We start from the raw sequence: 23,275 nt of genomic DNA on the forward strand, positions 1-23,275 counted from the left end.
ATCATTTCGACTCTTAGTTTTAAGTCAGTTTAGCTTCAGTTAGTTTCCATGGTGTTTTTTTTTAGTTAATTTATTATTATTATTATTATTTTCAGAGCTGGTATTAGTCTTTTTAATTGTTATTTAACATGTTGTATATTATAGAGGCAAGATTTCGGACAATCAGTAAAGGAATTACAACAAAAACACAACTTTTTGGAAGCAGTGGACTCTCAGTCTTGTAGAGATGCAAAGTCTACATAAACATGTTCATTTAAATCCCCATCAGGCAAGTTGTAATGCCATTTTTTATACCAAGCTAACAAATATTTAAAGTAATGCTATTTCTTTTATATTCTTTTTTAATTTATTTTAGTTAAGAGAAATGACAATTGCAGGTAAAGTCACACTTTTGTATAAATCACATAATATATCCCACATTAGTGAATACATGCCTTAAGTTTTTATTAAAACATTGTAAGGTTAAGAAGAGTTTGAACTGAAGTCCATTCCCATTATTTTGTACTATAAATCCTGGGTGGAGCAGAGGGCAGTCAATACTAATGTAATGTTCTTGAGTGTGGGTGGAGAGCGCTGACTTCACTTGATCCAGGGACAAACCTTGGTTTGCTTTTAGCATACTGATGAGCTGCAGTATAAAGGTTCATTACATTAACCCACACAGGGTATAAGTTAAGTGGGTGAGTGGCGTATGAATGTGTGTTGGTCACTTATGGTCCTTCAGTGGTCCTTATAGAGAGAGGACCCTGTAAGAGAGGTGGAACCAGAGCAAGACTAAATGAGTCTCCTAATTAGAGGCAGAAAATTGAGCAACAGCTCAGATCCATGGGTCTGTAACGAGAGTATTAATCAGAGTGTTGTAATAGAGACAAGAGTCATCAGACAGATGTCCGTCTCTTCATCGGACTCTGCAGCTGAACATATGGTTGTAGATGGATGAGAGACCTTTCAGTCAGCATTGCGGTTGGCTATTAATTTGGGTTTTCATGTGGAGCAGCATGAATCAGTGCTTCATACACCAGTGTAGTGAACCCAGCATAGCGCACACTGCCTGGCCTTTATAGTAAAACACAAGACAGTGCATGGGAAATAGGAAGAACACAACCAGTGATGCATAAACTCGTCCTAAATTACTTTACTTTCAAATGTAGGTGAATACATTTGAACATGTGATGTCTGCTCTTACAACTGATTGACTTATTGCAAAGAAGGGAGACATGACCTTTTCAAAAAAGAAAAAAAAGTCACAATTTGAATAAATACTGATCTTTTGGTAAAATGGTACAACCGATTGACACTGTTATTCAAAAATTGATTATATCAGTGAAGATAATTCAGGTTGCCTTGGAACTGTTCGCAGCCAAATGTGAAGTGGTGGGAATGAGAATCAGCACCTCCAAATCCATGGTCCTCAGCCGGAAAAGGGTGGAGTGCCCACTCCGGGTCAGGGACGAGTTCCTGCCCCAAATGGAGGAGTTTAAGTATCTCGGGGTCTTGTTCACAAGTGATGGGAGAAGGGAGCAGGAGCTCGACAGACGGGTTGGTGCAGCAGCTGCAGTGATGCGGACGCTGTACCGGTCTGTTGTGGTGAAGAGAGAGTTGAGTGTAAAAGCGAAGCTCTCAATTTACCGGTTGATCTACGTCCGTACACTCACCTATGGTCACGAGCTGTGGGTAGTGACTGAAAGAATGAGATCGCGAATACAAGCGGCGGAAATGAGCTTCCTCCGAAGGGTGACTGGCCTCTCCCTTAGAGATAGGGTGAGAAGTTCAGCCATCCGGGAGGGGCTCAGAGTAGAGCTGCTGCTCCTCCACATCGAAAGGAGCCAGTTGAGGTGGTTCAGGCACCTGACAAGGATGCCTCCTGGGCACCTCCTGGGTGAGGTTTTCCGGGCATGATCCCCCGGGAGGAGGACCTGGGGGAGACCCAGCACACGCTGGAGAGATTATATCTCTCGCCTGGCCTGGGAACGCCTTGGTATCCCCCGGACAAGCTGGAGGTGGCTGGGGAGAGGGAGGTCTGGGCTTCTCTGCTTGGGCTGCTGCCCCCGCGACCCGGCCCCGGATAAGCGGAAGGAAATGGATGGATGGAGATAATTCAGGTTACTGAAGCAACCAGCTTCTTTTTGTAGTTCTGGTTGATTTCTACGTTTCTTACGTATTTTAAAAAGTTTTCTCAACAAAAAAGTTTGATTTATTTATATAAAATAATTTTAAGATGTACTTTAAGTGGTCTAACCATGAGAAATTATATAAGACTCGAAGTAATTTTAATCTAAGGCAGAGGTGGAGGTTTCTTCTGCTAAGCCAGCATGGTTTAGACTAAATTTAACATCAACACTTTAATTTGTCTAATATAATAATTAAATGAAGCAACCAGCAGTGTTGGGGAGTAACGGAATACATGTACCGCCGTTACGTATTTAAAATACAAAATATGAGTAACTGTATTCCGTTACAGTTACCGTTTAAAAAGGTGGTATTTAGAATACAGTTACTTTGTTGAAATAAATGGATTACACGGCGGTACTTCCCTGTTTCATATTGTCACGGGTCATGACTATTTGGGTTTTGTTTGACAGCTACGTGCTGCAGTTCTAGGTGGCAACATTACGGTTGCCATGGTTACAGGGTGCCTCTCTGTCTGCGTGTTTCCTGGGTGAGAGAGGCCTTTTTGTTGTTGTTGTTGTGCAAAGCTAATAGGCAGAATGCTACAGGTATAGCTCTAAAGAATGTAGCATCATGAGCGGTGTAGTCTGTGCTGCAGGGAGAATTGACCGCCATACACGTTATGCGTCTGTGAGCGCAGGTGGGAGAAAAAGGAGAGTCAAAAAGTACAAGTTGTCATCGAGCAAAAACGGGAGCTGGAAGCATGTAAATATAATAATAACCACTGCAGCCAAGAAGAGTGCCTGACGAGCCCAGTTGTAAGTAAGCTATTAAAACTCGACTGTACGCTTTGTTCGTGTTTTCCTCCGAAACAATAAGTTCCGTTGGAGCAGCCTTTCAACGCCTCTCTCTGTCTCTCGCAAGCAAAGTTGACCCAGACAACAAAGTAAAGCTATTTTTCAGCTACGAGCCCGACACGAACCCGTATTAGTCAGAGGTCCCTTTACTACGGTTCGGAGCCGCGGACCTTCAGTAATAGTAATAAATCACACAGCAATAGTATATTCATGTAGTTGTAAAATGCATGATAATATGTTAAGTAATTCAAAGTATTCAGAAAACGTTACTCTCATTGAGTAACGTGACGGAATACGTTACAGAATACATTTTAGGACATGTATTCTGTATTCTGTAATGGAATACATTTTAAAAGTAACCTTCCCAACACTGGCAACCAGCTTATTTATGTGGAAAAATATCTTAAATTACTGTGATTAAAGTTTACCAAACACAGTGTTAACTACAGGGAGGCAAAAAGAAAACGTCATCTAGCTTATATTTAGACTTAAAACAGACTGCACAGTCTACTGCTTGCACTATGAGCAACATCCTGTATTTTATCACAGAGTAAATCATTATTACAGCTATTTTAGCTGATTTAAGGCTCCTTTGACAACGTATTTGAAGCTCTCATACAAGAGAGTTAAGAAAAAACTGTAACAAATAAATAAATAAGTCAATAAAACAATAATATACTTATAATAAATGTCTGTCTATATTATAGACAGACATTTACAAGCATGTTTTTAGATTGTTGGAAAAATCCAGAGAACATGCAAACATCCACACCAAAAGGAATCAGCCAGCAGATTCAAACCCAGATCCCCTTTGGAGTGAGGTGATAGTGCTAACCACTGCACCAATGTGCCACCACTTCTGAATGTGTATGTGTGTAAACACACATTAACAGTGATGAAGTGGTAAGTCATGACAGTAAATCAGCAACCACAAATAGCAGGATTTTAAAGTAGTGAAGCAGGTAAACGTCACTCAGTCTTCGTTAATCTAATTTAAACCTGCGTCTTTCCATCTGTAACATACTGAAATGGTTATCCTGCAAAAGATTTAGCATATCACCTGGTATTTCCTAAGAAATTATGTGTTACCCTCGTCATACTCAGCTCAGTTCTGGACAGGCTTGGGGTGGCCTACTTTTCTAAGGCCAAGTCTACTATTGCCTTTGTTTATAAATCTGGAAAATTACATCATTACTTGGAACAATTTCCCTAACCACATCTTTACTGGCCAGCAGAGGTCTCTAGTGTTCTGCAGAAATATAGACATCGACTACAAACCTGCTGTGGATGTAAATCATTGACTTGCAGCCTGCATGCTGTTGATTCAGGTAACAATTAGGTTGAAATACAACCTATTTTCACTGTTTATGCTTTGATAAGTTGTTTCCACATCTGCCCATTGCTTTTCCATCTTGACATTTGGACGTAATAACGTTTTGATTATTCCATAAAGAAGTTATTATGACAGCATTGCTGCTGTCAGTGCCTTTGTATGTTAGCTTACAAGAATTTAGCTAAGAAGCAAATCATAGAGTTCTCAAAGGAAATTAGAGTCACAAAACATGGGCAGTAATAAAAACCTGAAGCTCATAACAATGCAGGTTGTTTGTGTGTGTAGTTTGCATGCAGTATGTGTGTGTGTTTTCCTGTTGCCCGTGGAAGAGGAAATTAAAGTGGTGAGCAATGACAAGGCAGAAGACAAGTAAGGTGTCCTCTGCATTGATTTCAGTGAAACAAGCTTCAGGGGAACCATTGTCCTCACTCCATCACATTTAGACTTTTGACACAGTCATCCTTTTGGCTTAGAAGCAAAAATCTTCTCATACTGAGTTTCCAGCCTGAAGCCCCTCTGACAAACACAAGTGTCAAGTTAGACCACTAATTGGGGGTCCTTCTGCTTCTGTTCAAATGAGGGATAATTGAGCCCACAGAGAGCCTTAGTGACAGTTTTGCTTAAGGTCTGCCGCTGCTGTCTAGTATCTTTGTCCGCCTTTTATGCCTTCGGTCCTCCAGGGTGATCTAATAATGAAAAAATATGTATGTCTTCAAACTGTAGGGTTCATTAGTATAATGGCTTTAACTCTGACATTTAACTCTGGCAAACACTTGACGACTAAAATAGATTATAATGAAATTTGATAAGCAAAAAGTCTTTGAAGTGTCTTTTTTTTCTATTACCTTTCTATTTTGAATAATTTTTCATGGAAATTAGGGATTTTTATATATGATGTGCAAATAGTTTAACTTAATGATGGAGAAAATGAATTCACAGCTGCAGCTTGCTTTTTCAGTACTGACTAAAGGACTAAAGTGGTCCTAAGGTGCTGGTGTTTTTTGATATGTGAAATATTGTTGAAATGCTCAGAAGCACTGTTGCCACCCAGATACTTTCCAGATGGTATTACATGGTGGATCAAAATCTTTCAGGTCCTGTCCATGTGAAATATTTGTGAATCCCTTGAGCCAAAGGTCCCAACTTTCACTCTGTAGGAAAACTCCATTTCTGATTTGTGTGGCAATTTTCAGTTTCACTACAGCCCGGAGAGTTGTTTGTCACTGGCCAGTCAGTAAATCAGTGGGGAATACACATTTTTCCCTAGTGACAGGTGGTTGCCAGGGGATCACTGAACAGTTTGTAAGTCAATTTTGCAATTATTATAATACTATTTTTTTCCTTGCAATTGTTGGTTGCCAGATGGTTGGGGAGCAGTCTATAGGTGCTTTATTTACTTGACTCTACATTTCACCATTTGGTCACACGTCCAAAATGCCGGATTTGTTAATGTCATATAGTTAGTGGTCATGTGTCTGCAAACCTGTTTGTTTTCTTGGCGGGGTTTTAACCAGTGGAGTTGCCCCCTGCTGGCAGTTAGAAATAATGCTGGTTTGTGGCATTTACTTATGCACCTTTGTAACTGAAGAGACTTCCTTAAACCTGCAGTAGATTCAGTTTTCATAGGCAAAAGCTATATCTATCTTTTATATGTCCTCTACTGCATTAACAGCAATGAATTAACAAGCTTTAAATTAGTTGCAATAAAGTTATCAGAAGGTTATTTCATCAATTTCACTTAAAATATGTTATGTACGGACCTGGATTTTTGATATTATGAAGGCCATATCTGATACATTTGTGTTAATTTCCTGGTCTTAATTGTCTTCATTCTTGTACAAGTATTGGTATTAAAAAGAATCATACAAAGTGCTGCCTCCATATTTAGCATCACGCAGGCTTATTGCCTCCTAATGAATATGCATGGCTTCATCTTACACCTGTGCATGGAAAGAGGCAGTAGGGAGAGAGATACAGTGAAATATTCGGTCAAAGGCAGAGATCCAATAAAATCCCTCTCCTTTGCTTCTAGCTTCTCTTTCCTGTTTCTGTCTGACTTACACAAACAAATACACACACAGTCCAATAAACATAGTCAGCTGACCTTGTCAGCATACAGGGTCAATAGCTCCCCTCTAGTCCATTAAGTAGTTAGTGGCGAGGTTGTGAATGATCCAGGCTGTTGTGCAAACATACGCAATCTTTTGGCAAGCTGAGCACTGCTGCATGCCACTTATATAGGCTGTAATCAGTTATACATCTCACTCACAAATTAAATAAAGAGAAAAATGTTTTGACTCAAGATGACATGATGTCATAATTTTAAGATTACGGTAGAGTAAAACCAAAGTAAGAGCTGTCAGAAACAATAAAGTTTATTTACATATCAGATAAGAGAGACATTTTATGGAGCCATCTTGGTGGGTAGCAAAGTTTGCACTAAGCAGATAAAATGCTCCATAAACAAACTGGCTCAAAATTATCTCAGTTCTCATGGTTGCCAGAAACAATTAGATGATGTAAAATGCTAATCTAATCCAATTTTTCGTTGAACATGCAGTGTCGGCTGAGCAAACGAAGGTTACCGTGTCTGTCTCTTTCTATGTTATTACATGGCTTTGATTTGAACTCTGAGTCTGCTAGGAGCAAAATGCTGAGGGACATGCAGATTATGAGTGTGAATAGGTGCACAAAGTGATTGGCAGTGTAGCATTATGTAGAAGTACCAGGAACAGGGACAGCCAAGCTCACAGATCTAAATAATAATACAATCACTGATGTAATACATTAGTTATTCAAATTCTGACAGCCAGCTCTAAATTGAGCTTTGTTATTCATGAGTTTTCCCTGTAACCTTTCAAAATGTGCACAGACTGAGCAACAATCTTTTTTCTTTTACATCTACAAAAAAAACCCCTCCTTTTGCCACTTGCTACAGGTACCTTTCAGATGTCTGGATCAGAAAGAAATAATTGTAGGGCATGGTTCAGAGTTCAAAATTGGGAAACATCTCTAAAGTTCTGAAACAAGAACTCCAGAAACAAAAAGCTGGCAGCACAACATGTGATTATTTTTCATTAAAGAGGTAGTTTGACATTTTGAAAAGTATGCGTATGCACTTGGATAAATGCATAAGGTGCGCATATACTTAAAAATTAAAGGAACAATTTTTTAATCCGAGTATAGCATCATCTATTATCCTTCTAAAGCCTAACAACTCAGTAGCGAAGAAAGATGTTTCCCAACACTTTTTTAAAACATCTATAACTCCTATAACTGCTAAACCATTTGCTCAATTAAAATAATTCCAACACTTCTAGAAAACAGTGACTCTACACTTTACAGTGATATTAGTGTTATTACTATAATCCCACACACGGTGTCACATCAGCCCCATGAAGACGAAGGTTGGCTGAGAGAGTTAGTGAGAGAGAAGAGGTCTCGAGGAAACAGATGGTTTATTGGACCTTTGGGTTATGTTTAACATGTTTTTTCATTGTTTTGTTGTTGCTTTTTGTTGTTTTGTTTTTTTTCTGTAAAAACCCGATAATCACTAAAAAAGACAGAGTTGATGCTTTCAGGAACCATTGGAATTTTTATGATCAACCTAATGGTTAAAGAGTTATGGTGGTTTGACTTTTGTTTTAATAATTTAAATTCCTAGGATATTAATTTAGTCAGTGTCATATCTCAAATCAAATAAAATGAAATCACTTTTATTATCACATCACATGTGCTAGTACACTGGTACAGCACATGTGAGTGAAATTGCTTCACAAGCAACAGTGGTAGGAAAAATACATAAACATAAGATACAGGCCAAATATATTTATTCTTATAATTGTCACATTCCTGTTCCTATAAGTAAAAATATAAGAATGTATGCACATTACTAAATATATACAGTATATATATATATATATATATATATATAAAAACACCGAGCACGCCCCTGCGGGCCGTTTATCCTTCAAGCTCGGGTCCTCTACCAGAGGCCTGGGAACCACCACTATGTCCTGCGCAGTATCTTAGCTGTTTCCAGGACTGCGCTCTTCTGGACAGAGATCTCCGATGTTAGTCCCGGGATCTGCTGGAGCCACTCGCCTAGCTTGGGAGTCACCGCACCTAGTGCTCTGATTACCACGGGGACCACCGTTACCTTCACCCTCCACATCCTCTCGAGCTCTTCTCTGAGCCCTTGGTATTTCTCCAGCTTCTCGTGTTCCTTCTTCCTGATATTGCTGTCATTCGGAACCGCTACATCGATCACTACGGCCGTCTTCTTCTGTTTGTCTACCACCACTATGTCCGGTTGGTTAGCCACCACCATTTTGTCCGTCTGTATCTGGAAGTCCCACAGGATCTTAGCTCGGTCATTTTCCACCACCCTTGGGGGCATTTCCCATTTTGACCTCGGGACTTCCAGGTTATACTCAGCACAGATGTTCCTGTACACTATGCCGGCCACTTGGTTATGACGTTCCATGTATGCCTTGCCTGCTAGCATCTTGCACCCTGCTGTTATGTGCTGGATTGTCTCTGGGGCATCTTTACACAGCCTGCACCTGGGGTCTTGCCTGGTGTGATAGACCCCAGCCTCTATGGATCTTGTACTCAGAGCTTGTTCTTGTGCTGCCATGATTAGTGCCTCTGTGCTATCTTTCAGTCCAGCTTTGTCCAGCCACTGGTAGGATTTCTGGATATCAGCCACCTCCTCTATCTGCCGGTGGTACATACTGTGCAGGGGCCTGTCCTTCCATGATGGTTCCTCGTCTCCCTCCTCTTTCTTGGGTTTCTGCTGCCTGAGGTATTCACTGAGCACGCTGTCAGTTGGGGCCATCTTCGTGATGTATTCTTGGATGTTCGTTGTCTCATCCTGGACTGTGGTGCTGACACTCACCAGTCCCCGGCCCCCTTCCTTCCGCTTAGCGTACAGCCTCAGGGTGCTGGATTTGGGGTGAAACCCTCCATGCATGGTAAGGAGCTTTCTTGTCTTTATGTCAGTGGCTTCTATCTCCTCCTTTGGCCAGCCTATTACCCCAGCAGGGTACCTGATCACGGGCAGGGCGTACGTGTTGATGGCCCGGATCTTGTTCTTACCGTTCAACTGACTCCTCAGGACTTGCCTGACCCTCTGCAGGTACTTGGTGGTTGCAGCTTTCCTAGCGGCCTCTTCATGGTTCCCATTTGCCTGCGGGATCCCCAGGTACTTGTAACTGTCCTCTATGTCTGCAATGTTGCCTTCTGGTAGTTCAATCCCCTCAGTTCTGACTACCTTCCCTCTCTTTGTTACACTTCTCCAGCCCGAACGACATTCCAATGTCATTGCTGTATAGCCTGGTAGTGTGGATCAGTGAATCAATGTCTCGTTCACTCTTGGCATACAGCTTGATGTCATCCATGTACAGGAGGTGGCTGACAACTGCTCCGTTCCGTAGTTGGTATCCGTAGCCAGTCTTGTTAATGATCTCACTGAGGGGGTTCAGGCCTATGCAGAACAGCAGTGGGGACAGAGCATCTCCTTGGTAGATCCCGCACTTGATGGTGACTTGTGCTATGGGCTTGGAGTTGGCCTCTAGTGTTGTACGCCACATCCCCATTGAGTTCCTGATGAAGGCTCTTAGGGTTCCATTGATCTTGTACAATTCTAGGCATTCCAGTATCCAGCTGTGGGGGCATTGAGTCATAGGCCTTCTTGTAATCAATCCAGGCAGTGCACAGGTTGGTCAGTCTGGTCTTGCAGTCTCGGCTGACTGTTCTGTCTACCAGTAGCTGGTGTTTTGCGCCTCTGGTATTCTTGCCAATTCCTTTCTGTGTCCCGCTCATGTATTGACCCATGTGCCTGTTCATCTTAGCCGATATGATGCCTGACAGGAGCTTCCATGTAGGTAGGTTATTGGCCGGTAGTTGGAGGGGACTGGTCCCTTCTTGGGGTCCTTGGGGATCAGGACCGTCCGACCTTCGGTTAGCCATTCCGGGTGTCCCTCGTTAACTAGCAGCTGGTTCATTTGTGCTGCCAGACGCTCGTGGAGTGCAGTCAGCTTCTTTAGCCAGTAGGCGTGAACCATGTCGGGCCCTGGTGCTGTCCAACTCTTCATACTGGAGACCCTTTCTTGGATATCTGCCACTGTGATGGTTACTGGACCCTGTTCAGGGAGGTCGCTATGGTCTGCCCTCAGATCCACTAGCCACTGAGCATTGCCGTTATGGGTTGCGTCCTTCTCCCATATGCTCTTCCAGTATTGCTCCGTCTCCAGCCTTGGTGGTGCTGTTCTCTTATTATTGTTCCCTTGCCACTGAGAGTACACCTTTGCTGGTTCTGTGGAGAACAGCTGGTTTATTCTCCTGCCTTCTATTTCTCTGGTGTACCTCCTTAAGCGGCTGGCCAAGGCTGTGAGTCTTTACTTGGCAGTTTCCAAGGCCTCAGGTATGGACAGATTGCTGTATTTCTTATGCACCTTCTTTGTCGCACCTTTCTGCAACTCCGTTAGTTGGCTAACCTCCCTCCGTGCTACTTTGATCTTGCCCTCTAGCCTCCTTCTCCATGGAGGGTACTGCCCCTTGTGGCTGTTCAACTTGTAGCCAAGCATCTCACTGATCACTGCTGCCGTATTGTAGATCAGCTTGTTAGTGTCGGTAATCGTGGTTGTAGGTATTGTCCGTAGTGCTGCATTAACCCTTTAAGACCTACCATAGAACCAAGTCCGCCAGAGCTTATATTATATTTTTACATGCTGTGGAGCCATTTTTGGGAGCATTTCAAGTTGCTATACATCAATACAACCATTACAGCCCAGATTTTAATAATATGTCTGCATTAAGTGCATGGTAATTACATAAATTGCAAAAAAGTGCAATAAACTACAAAAAAAAATTAAAATCGTTTTGGTTTTTTTAACATATATTTCTAGTTAGAGAAATTTAAGAGGCTTATCCCTCAAAACTGTAAATACAAAAAGGTTGCACAAAATAGTTTCCCACCACAGGAAATTTATTTTGAGTGTCTTCATAGTTTTATTTTTGAAATACACCAATTTTTATACACTGCAGGAAAAACGAAAATAAATATTATGATGCAAATTTGCAAAAAAGCAGCATATGCATCAAAATAAACTATTTCCAGCAGTGCAATATGAGTCCTAAGCATCCCAGAAACAACACAGAAAAGCATAAAGTCAAACATAACTTTTAAAAACACCAGTATAGGCTCATGAGGCCCTGATGGTAAAAAAACTAAATTTCCGCAAAATGACGTCACTTCCGGTTTCGGGCAGGTCATGGTGGACATGCGATAGTTTGCGCTGATGGACGTAGGAAGTGTTATGAACAGCTGATCGGATCGGCAAAGCGTGTTTCTGGAATATTATGTTTGTGTTGCTGCAAGCGCTTTTTATGCAGTTTTTGCAAAGCTATATGTGGAAGGAAACTGTGACCGAGGACAAGCTGATGGCATAAGATGTAAGTACAACTCCTCCGGTTTCATATGCAAAAAAAATTATTGCGCTAGCTTACGTGGTTGCAGAGCTACCGGGATTTAAAAATAGTTGCGCAAAATGGAGCGTGCCCGCTACGACCGGCTTTAAAGGGTTAACATCCTCTAACAGACCTTCTGAGGGTACTTCATGTAATCTTGGTAACCGGCTTCGGGGGATCCAGGTTTCAAGCTTGTCCATGATCCTGTATTTCAGGTCAGTTCCTCTCGCACTCAACGATCCTTCTCCTGTCGCACTTGGGGCTATGTACCCAATCTCGGGTAGGGGTGATGATATCTCCCCCCTGACCTGGCGTCCTGACTCCTCCTTGCCGTAGCATTTATGTTGTACCTCGTCAATCTCTAGCTGTGAAAGCAGTCCCTTCTTTCGAATGTTGGAACACTGAGCTACTAGTTGTTTCGCCGTCATTGTGGATGTTGGGTATCGAAGAATCCATAGGTCCCTCATCCTATTCGTGTAGCCCCTTCCGCCGGGGTTCCCCGGGAGACATTCAGTCGTCTCAATCGGAGCATGCCCCGTGGTGTGGCATGCATACAAGGACATAAGAGCTTGAATGGATGATAGAAAACTTGAAAGTAGTCTGTGCTTTCTTTGCCTGCTCTTGAAATGCTAGTCAACCTCCCCCAGCTATAAGAACCTGTGCCCATCTTAAAGACTTGGTGCTGAAGAAGCCCAGCTAGCTCAGTCGGGAGAGCATGAGACTCTTAATCTCAGGGTTGTAGGTTCGAGCCCCACGTTGGGCGAGGGGACTTTTGTTCAAGTGCCCGCAAGAGAGAAAAGAAGTGTGTATAAAGAACAGCAAATGGCGTGTTGGGCAAAGGAAGATGAATGTATGGTAACAGAAACCAAAGTTACACTGTCTTGTCTGCACAAGTCCACATCTCCACCATTTCATTTGATGATTCTGGACGAAATTTCAAGAGGGCTTAGCAAAGAAGCAACACTCTAGGTTTACCAGCATCCCTACTCTCACCTAGGGTCACAAACTGTGGGTAGTGAATGAAAGCATGATCTCACAGATATAAGCAGCGGCAATGAGTTTTCTCCGTCGGGTGGCAGTGCTCGGCCTCGGAGATTGGATGACAAGCTTAGTATTTCAGGAGTAACGCAGATTACAGCTGCAACTCCTCCACATCGAAAGCAGCCTGCTGAGGTGGTTCGGACATTTGAACATCCAGGATGACTTTGAAGAGGTGGTTGGTCAACTCGTCAGGATGGCCGAGTGGTCTAAGGCGCCAGACTCAAGGATAGGCTCCTTCCACACAAAAGGAACTTCTGGTCTCCAAATGGAGGCGTGGGTTCAAATCCCACTCCTGACATCTGCTTTCCTTATTTAAAAATCTGTTTTCAAGAGCTTCATCAACCTTTGTGTGTTAAACTCAACAAACTGCGGCTTGTTGAGGTAGCTGTAGGGTTGCTGTGAAATCAGCTTTGCAGGTTATAGGAACTTTTGTAGTGAAGAGCTTTCGTTAACATGACAGAGTTCCCCTAAGTGGAAGCCTGAATTGAAATCCCGCTTGTATCTGGCATTTGTCATGGAACACCACAATTTCCACCTCCACCACTGGCACCCTGTGCTTTTCACAGAGGACAGCGGGTTTAAACTGAGAACATATAACACATGGGAAAGCTTCCCGAGAAGTCGTGGGGAACTTTATGGTGAATGTAACATCCTTGGTTATGAGCGCTTTGCTGGTGGGTCAGTGATGGTCTGGAGAGGCACATGCACTGAGGCATGCACAGGCCTCTACAGGCAAGGCAACGGGACAATGAGTGCAGTTAGGTATGGGCATGAAATTCTCTGACCCACTGTCAGACCCTACGCTGGTGCAATGGCTCCTGGCTTTCTTCTTGGTGCCCGGCCTCATCCGACAAGAGTATGCAGGCAGTTTGCGTGGGGACTGATACCGTTGACCGACACTCCCCACCCCGAAACCTTATATTGGCCTACTTGACCAAATTCAATACAACACCCCTGGGACATTTAGCTTTGGTCCATCTGACACTGCCAGGTTGGAACTCAGACTGTCCAGGAGCTCAGTGATGCCCCGGTCCAGATCTGGGGAGATGATTCCCCGGGAGACATTCAGTCGTCTCAATCGGAGCATGCCCCGTGGTGTGGCATGCATACAAGGACATAAGAGCTTGAATGGATGATAGAAAACTTGAAAGTAGTCTGTGCTTTCTTTGCCTGCTCTTGAAATGCTAGTCAACCTCCCCCAGCTATAAGAACCTGTGCCCATCTTAAAGACTTGGTGCTGAAGAAGCCCAGCTAGCTCAGTCGGGAGAGCATGAGACTCTTAATCTCAGGGTCGTGGGTTCGAGCCCCACGTTGGGCGAGGGGACTTTTGTGCAAGTGCCCGCAAGAGAGAAAAGAAGTGTGTATAGAGAACAGCAAATGGCGTGTTGCGCAAAGGAAGATGAATGTATGGTAACAGAAACCAAAGTTACACTGTCTTGTCTGCACAAGTCCACATCTCCACCATTTCATTTGATGATTCTGGACGAAATTTCAAGAGGGCTTAGCAAAGAAGCAACACTCTAGGTTTACCAGCATCCCTACTCTCACCTAGGGTCACAAACTGTGGGTAGTGAATGAAAGCATGATCTCACAGATATAAGCAGCGGCAATGAGTTTTCTCCGTCGGGTGGCAGTGCTCGGCCTCGGAGATTGGATGACAAGCTTAGTATTTCAGGAGTAACGCAGATTACAGCTGCAACTCCTCCACATCGAAAGCAGCCTGCTGAGGTGGTTCGGACATTTGAACATCCAGGATGACTTTGAAGAGGTGGTTGGTCAACTCGTCAGGATGGCCGAGTGGTCTAAGGCGCCAGACTCAAGGATAGGCTCCTTCCACACAAAAGGGACTTCTGGTCTCCAAATGGAGGCGTGGGTTCAAATCCCACTCCTGACATCTGCTTTCCTTATTTAAAAATCTGTTTTCAAGAGCTTCATCAACCTTTGTGTGTTAAACTCAACAAACTGCGGCTTGTTGAGGTAGCTGTAGGGTTGCTGTGAAATCAGCTTTGCAGGTTATAGGAACTTTTGTAGTGAAGAGCTTTCGTTAACATGACAGAGTTCCCCTAAGTGGAAGCCTGAATTGAAATCCCGCTTGTATCTGGCATTTGTCATGGAACACCACAATTTCCACCTCCACCACTGGCACCCTGTGCTTTTCACAGAGGACAGCGGGTTTAAACTGAGAACATATAACACATGGGAAAGCTTCCCGAGAAGTCGTGGGGAACTTTATGGTGAATGTAACATCCTTGGTTATGAGCGCTTTGCTGGTGGGTCAGTGATGGTCTGGAGAGGCACATGCACTGAGGTATGCACAGGCCTCTACAGGCAAGGCAACGGGACAATGAGTGCAGTTAGGTATGGGCATGAAATTCTCTGACCCACTGTCAGACCCTACGCTGGTGCAATGGCTCCTGGCTTTCTTCTTGGTGCCCGGCCTCATCCGACAAGAGTATGCAGGCAGTTTGCGTGGGGACTGATACCGTTGACCGACACTCCCCACCCCGAAACCTTATATTGGCCTACTTGACCAAAATTCAATACAACACCCCTGGGACATTTAGCTTTGGTCCATCTGACACTGCCAGGTTGGAACTCAGACTGTCCAGGAGCTCAGTGATGCCCCGGTCCAGATCTGGGGAGATGATTCCCCGGGAGACATTCAGTCGTCTCAATCGGAGCATGCCCCGTGGTGTGGCATGCATACAAGGACATAAGAGCTTGAATGGATGATAGAAAACTTGAAAGTAGTCTGTGCTTTCTTTGCCTGCTCTTGAAATGCTAGTCAACCTCCCCCAGCTATAAGAACCTGTGCCCATCTTAAAGACTTGGTGCTGAAGAAGCCCAGCTAGCTCAGTCGGGAGAGCATGAGACTCTTAATCTCAGGGTCGTGGGTTCGAGCCCCACGTTGGGCGAGGGGACTTTTGTGCAAGTGCCCGCAAGAGAGAAAAGAAGTGTGTATAAAGAACAGCAAAGGAAGATAAATGTATGGTAACAGAAACCAAAGTTACACTGTCTTGTCTGCACAAGTCCACATCTCCACCATTTCATTTGATGATTCTGGACGAAATTTCAAGAGGGCTTAGCAAAGAAGCAACACTCTAGGTTTACCAGCATCCCTACTCTCACCTAGGGTCACAAACTGTGGGTAGTGAATGAAAGCATGATCTCACAGATATAAGCAGCGGCAATGAGTTTTCTCCGTCGGGTGGCAGTGCTCGGCCTCGGAGATTGGATGACAAGCTTAGTATTTCAGGAGTAACGCAGATTACAGCTGCAACTCCTCCACATCGAAAGCAGCCTGCTGAGGTGGTTCGGACATTTGAACATCCAGGATGACTTTGAAGAGGTGGTTGGTCAACTCGTCAGGATGGCCGAGTGGTCTAAGGCGCCAGACTCAAGGATAGGCTCCTTCCACACAAAAGGGACTTCTGGTCTCCAAATGGAGGCGTGGGTTCAAATCCCACTCCTGACATCTGCTTTCCTTATTTAAAAATCTGTTTTCAAGAGCTTCATCAACCTTTGTGTGTTAAACTCAACAAACTGCGGCTTGTTGAGGTAGCTGTAGGGTTGCTGTGAAATCAGCTTTGCAGGTTATAGGAACTTTTGTAGTGAAGAGCTTTCGTTAACATGACAGAGTTCCCCTAAGTGGAAGCCTGAATTGAAATCCCGCTTGTATCTGGCATTTGTCATGGAACACCACAATTTCCACCTCCACCACTGGCACCCTGTGCTTTTCACAGAGGACAGCGGGTTTAAACTGAGAACATATAACACATGGGAAAGCTTCCCGAGAAGTCGTGGGGAACTTTATGGTGAATGTAACATCCTTGGTTATGAGCGCTTTGCTGGTGGGTCAGTGATGGTCTGGAGAGGCACATGCACTGAGGTATGCACAGGCCTCTACAGGCAAGGCAACGGGACAATGAGTGCAGTTAGGTATGGGCATGAAATTCTCTGACCCACTGTCAGACCCTACGCTGGTGCAATGGCTCCTGGCTTTCTTCTTGGTGCCCGGCCTCATCCGACAAGAGTATGCAGGCAGTTTGCGTGGGGACTGATACCGTTGACCGACACTCCCCACCCCGAAACCTTATATTGGCCTACTTGACCAAAATTCAATACAACACCCCTGGGACATTTAGCTTTGGTCCATCTGACACTGCCAGGTTGGAACTCAGACTGTCCAGGAGCTCAGTGATGCCCCGGTCCAGATCTGGGGAGATGATTCCCCGGGAGACATTCAGTCGTCTCAATCGGAGCATGCCCCGTGGTGTGGCATGCATACAAGGACATAAGAGCTTGAATGGATGATAGAAAACTTGAAAGTAGTCTGTGCTTTCTTTGCCTGCTCTTGAAATGCTAGTCAACCTCCCCCAGCTATAAGAACCTGTGCCCATCTTAAAGACTTGGTGCTGAAGAAGCCCAGCTAGCTCAGTCGGGAGAGCATGAGACTCTTAATCTCAGGGTCGTGGGTTCGAGCCCCACGTTGGGCGAGGGGACTTTTGTGCAAGTGCCCGCAAGAGAGAAAAGAAGTGTGTATAGAGAACAGCAAATGGCGTGTTGCGCAAAGGAAGATGAATGTATGGTAACAGAAACCAAAGTTACACTGTCTTGTCTGCACAAGTCCACATCTCCACCATTTCATTTGATGATTCTGGACGAAATTTCAAGAGGGCTTAGCAAAGAAGCAACACTCTAGGTTTACCAGCATCCCTACTCTCACCTAGGGTCACAAACTGTGGGTAGTGAATGAAAGCATGATCTCACAGATATAAGCAGCGGCAATGAGTTTTCTCCGTCGGGTGGCAGTGCTCGGCCTCGGAGATTGGATGACAAGCTTAGTATTTCAGGAGTAACGCAGATTACAGCTGCAACTCCTCCACATCGAAAGCAGCCTGCTGAGGTGGTTCGGACATTTGAACATCCAGGATGACTTTGAAGAGGTGGTTGGTCAACTCGTCAGGATGGCCGAGTGGTCTAAGGCGCCAGACTCAAGGATAGGCTCCTTCCACACAAAAGGGACTTCTGGTCTCCAAATGGAGGCGTGGGTTCAAATCCCACTCCTGACATCTGCTTTCCTTATTTAAAAATCTGTTTTCAAGAGCTTCATCAACCTTTGTGTGTTAAACTCAACAAACTGCGGCTTGTTGAGGTAGCTGTAGGGTTGCTGTGAAATCAGCTTTGCAGGTTATAGGAACTTTTGTAGTGAAGAGCTTTCGTTAACATGACAGAGTTCCCCTAAGTGGAAGCCTGAATTGAAATCCCGCTTGTATCTGGCATTTGTCATGGAACACCACAATTTCCACCTCCACCACTGGCACCCTGTGCTTTTCACAGAGGACAGCGGGTTTAAACTGAGAACATATAACACATGGGAAAGCTTCCCGAGAAGTCGTGGGGAACTTTATGGTGAATGTAACATCCTTGGTTATGAGCGCTTTGCTGGTGGGTCAGTGATGGTCTGGAGAGGCACATGCACTGAGGTATGCACAGGCCTCTACAGGCAAGGCAACGGGACAATGAGTGCAGTTAGGTATGGGCATGAAATTCTCTGACCCACTGTCAGACCCTACGCTGGTGCAATGGCTCCTGGCTTTCTTCTTGGTGCCCGGCCTCATCCGACAAGAGTATGCAGGCAGTTTGCGTGGGGACTGATACCGTTGACCGACACTCCCCACCCCGAAACCTTATATTGGCCTACTTGACCAAAATTCAATACAACACCCCTGGGACATTTAGCTTTGGTCCATCTGACACTGCCAGGTTGGAACTCAGACTGTCCAGGAGCTCAGTGATGCCCCGGTCCAGATCTGGGGAGATGATTCCCCGGGAGACATTCAGTCGTCTCAATCGGAGCATGCCCCGTGGTGTGGCATGCATACAAGGACATAAGAGCTTGAATGGATGATAGAAAACTTGAAAGTAGTCTGTGCTTTCTTTGCCTGCTCTTGAAATGCTAGTCAACCTCCCCCAGCTATAAGAACCTGTGCCCATCTTAAAGACTTGGTGCTGAAGAAGCCCAGCTAGCTCAGTCGGGAGAGCATGAGACTCTTAATCTCAGGGTCGTGGGTTCGAGCCCCACGTTGGGCGAGGGGACTTTTGTGCAAGTGCCCGCAAGAGAGAAAAGAAGTGTGTATAAAGAACAGCAAATGGCGTGTTGCGCAAAGGAAGATGAATGTATGGTAACAGAAACCAAAGTTACACTGTCTTGTCTGCACAAGTCCACATCTCCACCATTTCATTTGATGATTCTGGACGAAATTTCAAGAGGGCTTAGCAAAGAAGCAACACTCTAGGTTTACCAGCATCCCTACTCTCACCTAGGGTCACAAACTGTGGGTAGTGAATGAAAGCATGATCTCACAGATATAAGCAGCGGCAATGAGTTTTCTCCGTCGGGTGGCAGTGCTCGGCCTCGGAGATTGGATGACAAGCTTAGTATTTCAGGAGTAACGCAGATTACAGCTGCAACTCCTCCACATCGAAAGCAGCCTGCTGAGGTGGTTCGGACATTTGAACATCCAGGATGACTTTGAAGAGGTGGTTGGTCAACTCGTCAGGATGGCCGAGTGGTCTAAGGCGCCAGACTCAAGGATAGGCTCCTTCCACACAAAAGGGACTTCTGGTCTCCAAATGGAGGCGTGGGTTCAAATCCCACTCCTGACATCTGCTTTCCTTATTTAAAAATCTGTTTTCAAGAGCTTCATCAACCTTTGTGTGTTAAACTCAACAAACTGCGGCTTGTTGAGGTAGCTGTAGGGTTGCTGTGAAATCAGCTTTGCAGGTTATAGGAACTTTTGTAGTGAAGAGCTTTCGTTAACATGACAGAGTTCCCCTAAGTGGAAGCCTGAATTGAAATCCCGCTTGTATCTGGCATTTGTCATGGAACACCACAATTTCCACCTCCACCACTGGCACCCTGTGCTTTTCACAGAGGACAGCGGGTTTAAACTGAGAACATATAACACATGGGAAAGCTTCCCGAGAAGTCGTGGGGAACTTTATGGTGAATGTAACATCCTTGGTTATGAGCGCTTTGCTGGTGGGTCAGTGATGGTCTGGAGAGGCACATGCACTGAGGTATGCACAGGCCTCTACAGGCAAGGCAACGGGACAATGAGTGCAGTTAGGTATGGGCATGAAATTCTCTGACCCACTGTCAGACCCTACGCTGGTGCAATGGCTCCTGGCTTTCTTCTTGGTGCCCGGCCTCATCCGACAAGAGTATGCAGGCAGTTTGCGTGGGGACTGATACCGTTGACCGACACTCCCCACCCCGAAACCTTATATTGGCCTACTTGACCAAAATTCAATACAACACCCCTGGGACATTTAGCTTTGGTCCATCTGACACTGCCAGGTTGGAACTCAGACTGTCCAGGAGCTCAGTGATGCCCCGGTCCAGATCTGGGGAGATGATTCCCCGGGAGACATTCAGTCGTCTCAATCGGAGCATGCCCCGTGGTGTGGCATGCATACAAGGACATAAGAGCTTGAATGGATGATAGAAAACTTGAAAGTAGTCTGTGCTTTCTTTGCCTGCTCTTGAAATGCTAGTCAACCTCCCCCAGCTATAAGAACCTGTGCCCATCTTAAAGACTTGGTGCTGAAGAAGCCCAGCTAGCTCAGTCGGGAGAGCATGAGACTCTTAATCTCAGGGTCGTGGGTTCGAGCCCCACGTTGGGCGAGGGGACTTTTGTGCAAGTGCCCGCAAGAGAGAAAAGAAGTGTGTATAGAGAACAGCAAATGGCGTGTTGCGCAAAGGAAGATGAATGTATGGTAACAGAAACCAAAGTTACACTGTCTTGTCTGCACAAGTCCACATCTCCACCATTTCATTTGATGATTCTGGACGAAATTTCAAGAGGGCTTAGCAAAGAAGCAACACTCTAGGTTTACCAGCATCCCTACTCTCACCTAGGGTCACAAACTGTGGGTAGTGAATGAAAGCATGATCTCACAGATATAAGCAGCGGCAATGAGTTTTCTCCGTCGGGTGGCAGTGCTCGGCCTCGGAGATTGGATGACAAGCTTAGTATTTCAGGAGTAACGCAGATTACAGCTGCAACTCCTCCACATCGAAAGCAGCCTGCTGAGGTGGTTCGGACATTTGAACATCCAGGATGACTTTGAAGAGGTGGTTGGTCAACTCGTCAGGATGGCCGAGTGGTCTAAGGCGCCAGACTCAAGGATAGGCTCCTTCCACACAAAAGGGACTTCTGGTCTCCAAATGGAGGCGTGGGTTCAAATCCCACTCCTGACATCTGCTTTCCTTATTTAAAAATCTGTTTTCAAGAGCTTCATCAACCTTTGTGTGTTAAACTCAACAAACTGCGGCTTGTTGAGGTAGCTGTAGGGTTGCTGTGAAATCAGCTTTGCAGGTTATAGGAACTTTTGTAGTGAAGAGCTTTCGTTAACATGACAGAGTTCCCCTAAGTGGAAGCCTGAATTGAAATCCCGCTTGTATCTGGCATTTGTCATGGAACACCACAATTTCCACCTCCACCACTGGCACCCTGTGCTTTTCACAGAGGACAGCGGGTTTAAACTGAGAACATATAACACATGGGAAAGCTTCCCGAGAAGTCGTGGGGAACTTTATGGTGAATGTAACATCCTTGGTTATGAGCGCTTTGCTGGTGGGTCAGTGATGGTCTGGAGAGGCACATGCACTGAGGTATGCACAGGCCTCTACAGGCAAGGCAACGGGACAATGAGTGCAGTTAGGTATGGGCATGAAATTCTCTGACCCACTGTCAGACCCTACGCTGGTGCAATGGCTCCTGGCTTTCTTCTTGGTGCCCGGCCTCATCCGACAAGAGTATGCAGGCAGTTTGCGTGGGGACTGATACCGTTGACCGACACTCCCCACCCCGAAACCTTATATTGGCCTACTTGACCAAAATTCAATACAACACCCCTGGGACATTTAGCTTTGGTCCATCTGACACTGCCAGGTTGGAACTCAGACTGTCCAGGAGCTCAGTGATGCCCCGGTCCAGATCTGGGGAGATGATTCCCCGGGAGACATTCAGTCGTCTCAATCGGAGCATGCCCCGTGGTGTGGCATGCATACAAGGACATAAGAGCTTGAATGGATGATAGAAAACTTGAAAGTAGTCTGTGCTTTCTTTGCCTGCTCTTGAAATGCTAGTCAACCTCCCCCAGCTATAAGAACCTGTGCCCATCTTAAAGACTTGGTGCTGAAGAAGCCCAGCTAGCTCAGTCGGGAGAGCATGAGACTCTTAATCTCAGGGTCGTGGGTTCGAGCCCCACGTTGGGCGAGGGGACTTTTGTGCAAGTGCCCGCAAGAGAGAAAAGAAGTGTGTATAAAGAACAGCAAAGGAAGATAAATGTATGGTAACAGAAACCAAAGTTACACTGTCTTGTCTGCACAAGTCCACATCTCCACCATTTCATTTGATGATTCTGGACGAAATTTCAAGAGGGCTTAGCAAAGAAGCAACACTCTAGGTTTACCAGCATCCCTACTCTCACCTAGGGTCACAAACTGTGGGTAGTGAATGAAAGCATGATCTCACAGATATAAGCAGCGGCAATGAGTTTTCTCCGTCGGGTGGCAGTGCTCGGCCTCGGAGATTGGATGACAAGCTTAGTATTTCAGGAGTAACGCAGATTACAGCTGCAACTCCTCCACATCGAAAGCAGCCTGCTGAGGTGGTTCGGACATTTGAACATCCAGGATGACTTTGAAGAGGTGGTTGGTCAACTCGTCAGGATGGCCGAGTGGTCTAAGGCGCCAGACTCAAGGATAGGCTCCTTCCACACAAAAGGGACTTCTGGTCTCCAAATGGAGGCGTGGGTTCAAATCCCACTCCTGACATCTGCTTTCCTTATTTAAAAATCTGTTTTCAAGAGCTTCATCAACCTTTGTGTGTTAAACTCAACAAACTGCGGCTTGTTGAGGTAGCTGTAGGGTTGCTGTGAAATCAGCTTTGCAGGTTATAGGAACTTTTGTAGTGAAGAGCTTTCGTTAACATGACAGAGTTCCCCTAAGTGGAAGCCTGAATTGAAATCCCGCTTGTATCTGGCATTTGTCATGGAACACCACAATTTCCACCTCCACCACTGGCACCCTGTGCTTTTCACAGAGGACAGCGGGTTTAAACTGAGAACATATAACACATGGGAAAGCTTCCCGAGAAGTCGTGGGGAACTTTATGGTGAATGTAACATCCTTGGTTATGAGCGCTTTGCTGGTGGGTCAGTGATGGTCTGGAGAGGCACATGCACTGAGGTATGCACAGGCCTCTACAGGCAAGGCAACGGGACAATGAGTGCAGTTAGGTATGGGCATGAAATTCTCTGACCCACTGTCAGACCCTACGCTGGTGCAATGGCTCCTGGCTTTCTTCTTGGTGCCCGGCCTCATCCGACAAGAGTATGCAGGCAGTTTGCGTGGGGACTGATACCGTTGACCGACACTCCCCACCCCGAA

The 23,275-nt window shown here is 45.2% G+C and overlaps 14 non-coding genes across 14 annotated transcripts; all 14 read left to right on the plus strand.

Moving 5' to 3' along the window:
• The first annotated feature begins 12,462 nt into the window (after positions 1 to 12,462).
• trnak-cuu (transfer RNA lysine (anticodon CUU)) lies at positions 12,463 to 12,535 on the plus strand. Its single transcript has one exon. It is a non-coding gene; the product is annotated as a tRNA-Lys (tRNA).
• A 465-nt stretch (positions 12,536 to 13,000) lies between these two features.
• On the plus strand, positions 13,001 to 13,111 carry trnal-caa (transfer RNA leucine (anticodon CAA)). The gene is made up of 2 exons: positions 13,001 to 13,038; positions 13,066 to 13,111. It is a non-coding gene; the product is annotated as a tRNA-Leu (tRNA).
• A 947-nt stretch (positions 13,112 to 14,058) lies between these two features.
• trnak-cuu (transfer RNA lysine (anticodon CUU)) lies at positions 14,059 to 14,131 on the plus strand. Its single transcript has one exon. It is a non-coding gene; the product is annotated as a tRNA-Lys (tRNA).
• Positions 14,132 to 14,596: 465 nt separating this feature from the next.
• trnal-caa (transfer RNA leucine (anticodon CAA)) lies at positions 14,597 to 14,707 on the plus strand. Its single transcript has 2 exons — positions 14,597 to 14,634; positions 14,662 to 14,707. It is a non-coding gene; the product is annotated as a tRNA-Leu (tRNA).
• A 948-nt stretch (positions 14,708 to 15,655) lies between these two features.
• Positions 15,656 to 15,728, plus strand: trnak-cuu (transfer RNA lysine (anticodon CUU)). The gene has a single exon. It is a non-coding gene; the product is annotated as a tRNA-Lys (tRNA).
• A 449-nt stretch (positions 15,729 to 16,177) lies between these two features.
• Positions 16,178 to 16,288, plus strand: trnal-caa (transfer RNA leucine (anticodon CAA)). Its single transcript has 2 exons — positions 16,178 to 16,215; positions 16,243 to 16,288. It is a non-coding gene; the product is annotated as a tRNA-Leu (tRNA).
• A 948-nt stretch (positions 16,289 to 17,236) lies between these two features.
• On the plus strand, positions 17,237 to 17,309 carry trnak-cuu (transfer RNA lysine (anticodon CUU)). The gene has a single exon. It is a non-coding gene; the product is annotated as a tRNA-Lys (tRNA).
• Positions 17,310 to 17,774: 465 nt separating this feature from the next.
• trnal-caa (transfer RNA leucine (anticodon CAA)) lies at positions 17,775 to 17,885 on the plus strand. The gene is made up of 2 exons: positions 17,775 to 17,812; positions 17,840 to 17,885. It is a non-coding gene; the product is annotated as a tRNA-Leu (tRNA).
• A 948-nt stretch (positions 17,886 to 18,833) lies between these two features.
• trnak-cuu (transfer RNA lysine (anticodon CUU)) lies at positions 18,834 to 18,906 on the plus strand. The gene has a single exon. It is a non-coding gene; the product is annotated as a tRNA-Lys (tRNA).
• Positions 18,907 to 19,371: 465 nt separating this feature from the next.
• On the plus strand, positions 19,372 to 19,482 carry trnal-caa (transfer RNA leucine (anticodon CAA)). The gene is made up of 2 exons: positions 19,372 to 19,409; positions 19,437 to 19,482. It is a non-coding gene; the product is annotated as a tRNA-Leu (tRNA).
• Positions 19,483 to 20,430: 948 nt separating this feature from the next.
• Positions 20,431 to 20,503, plus strand: trnak-cuu (transfer RNA lysine (anticodon CUU)). Its single transcript has one exon. It is a non-coding gene; the product is annotated as a tRNA-Lys (tRNA).
• Positions 20,504 to 20,968: 465 nt separating this feature from the next.
• Positions 20,969 to 21,079, plus strand: trnal-caa (transfer RNA leucine (anticodon CAA)). Its single transcript has 2 exons — positions 20,969 to 21,006; positions 21,034 to 21,079. It is a non-coding gene; the product is annotated as a tRNA-Leu (tRNA).
• Positions 21,080 to 22,027: 948 nt separating this feature from the next.
• On the plus strand, positions 22,028 to 22,100 carry trnak-cuu (transfer RNA lysine (anticodon CUU)). The gene has a single exon. It is a non-coding gene; the product is annotated as a tRNA-Lys (tRNA).
• A 449-nt stretch (positions 22,101 to 22,549) lies between these two features.
• Positions 22,550 to 22,660, plus strand: trnal-caa (transfer RNA leucine (anticodon CAA)). The gene is made up of 2 exons: positions 22,550 to 22,587; positions 22,615 to 22,660. It is a non-coding gene; the product is annotated as a tRNA-Leu (tRNA).
• The last annotated feature ends 615 nt before the right edge of the window (positions 22,661 to 23,275 follow it).

This window comes from Neolamprologus multifasciatus, chromosome 22 (genome assembly GCF_963576455.1).
Source record: "Neolamprologus multifasciatus chromosome 22, fNeoMul1.2, whole genome shotgun sequence".
Lineage (NCBI taxonomy): Eukaryota > Metazoa > Chordata > Actinopteri > Cichliformes > Cichlidae > Neolamprologus > Neolamprologus multifasciatus.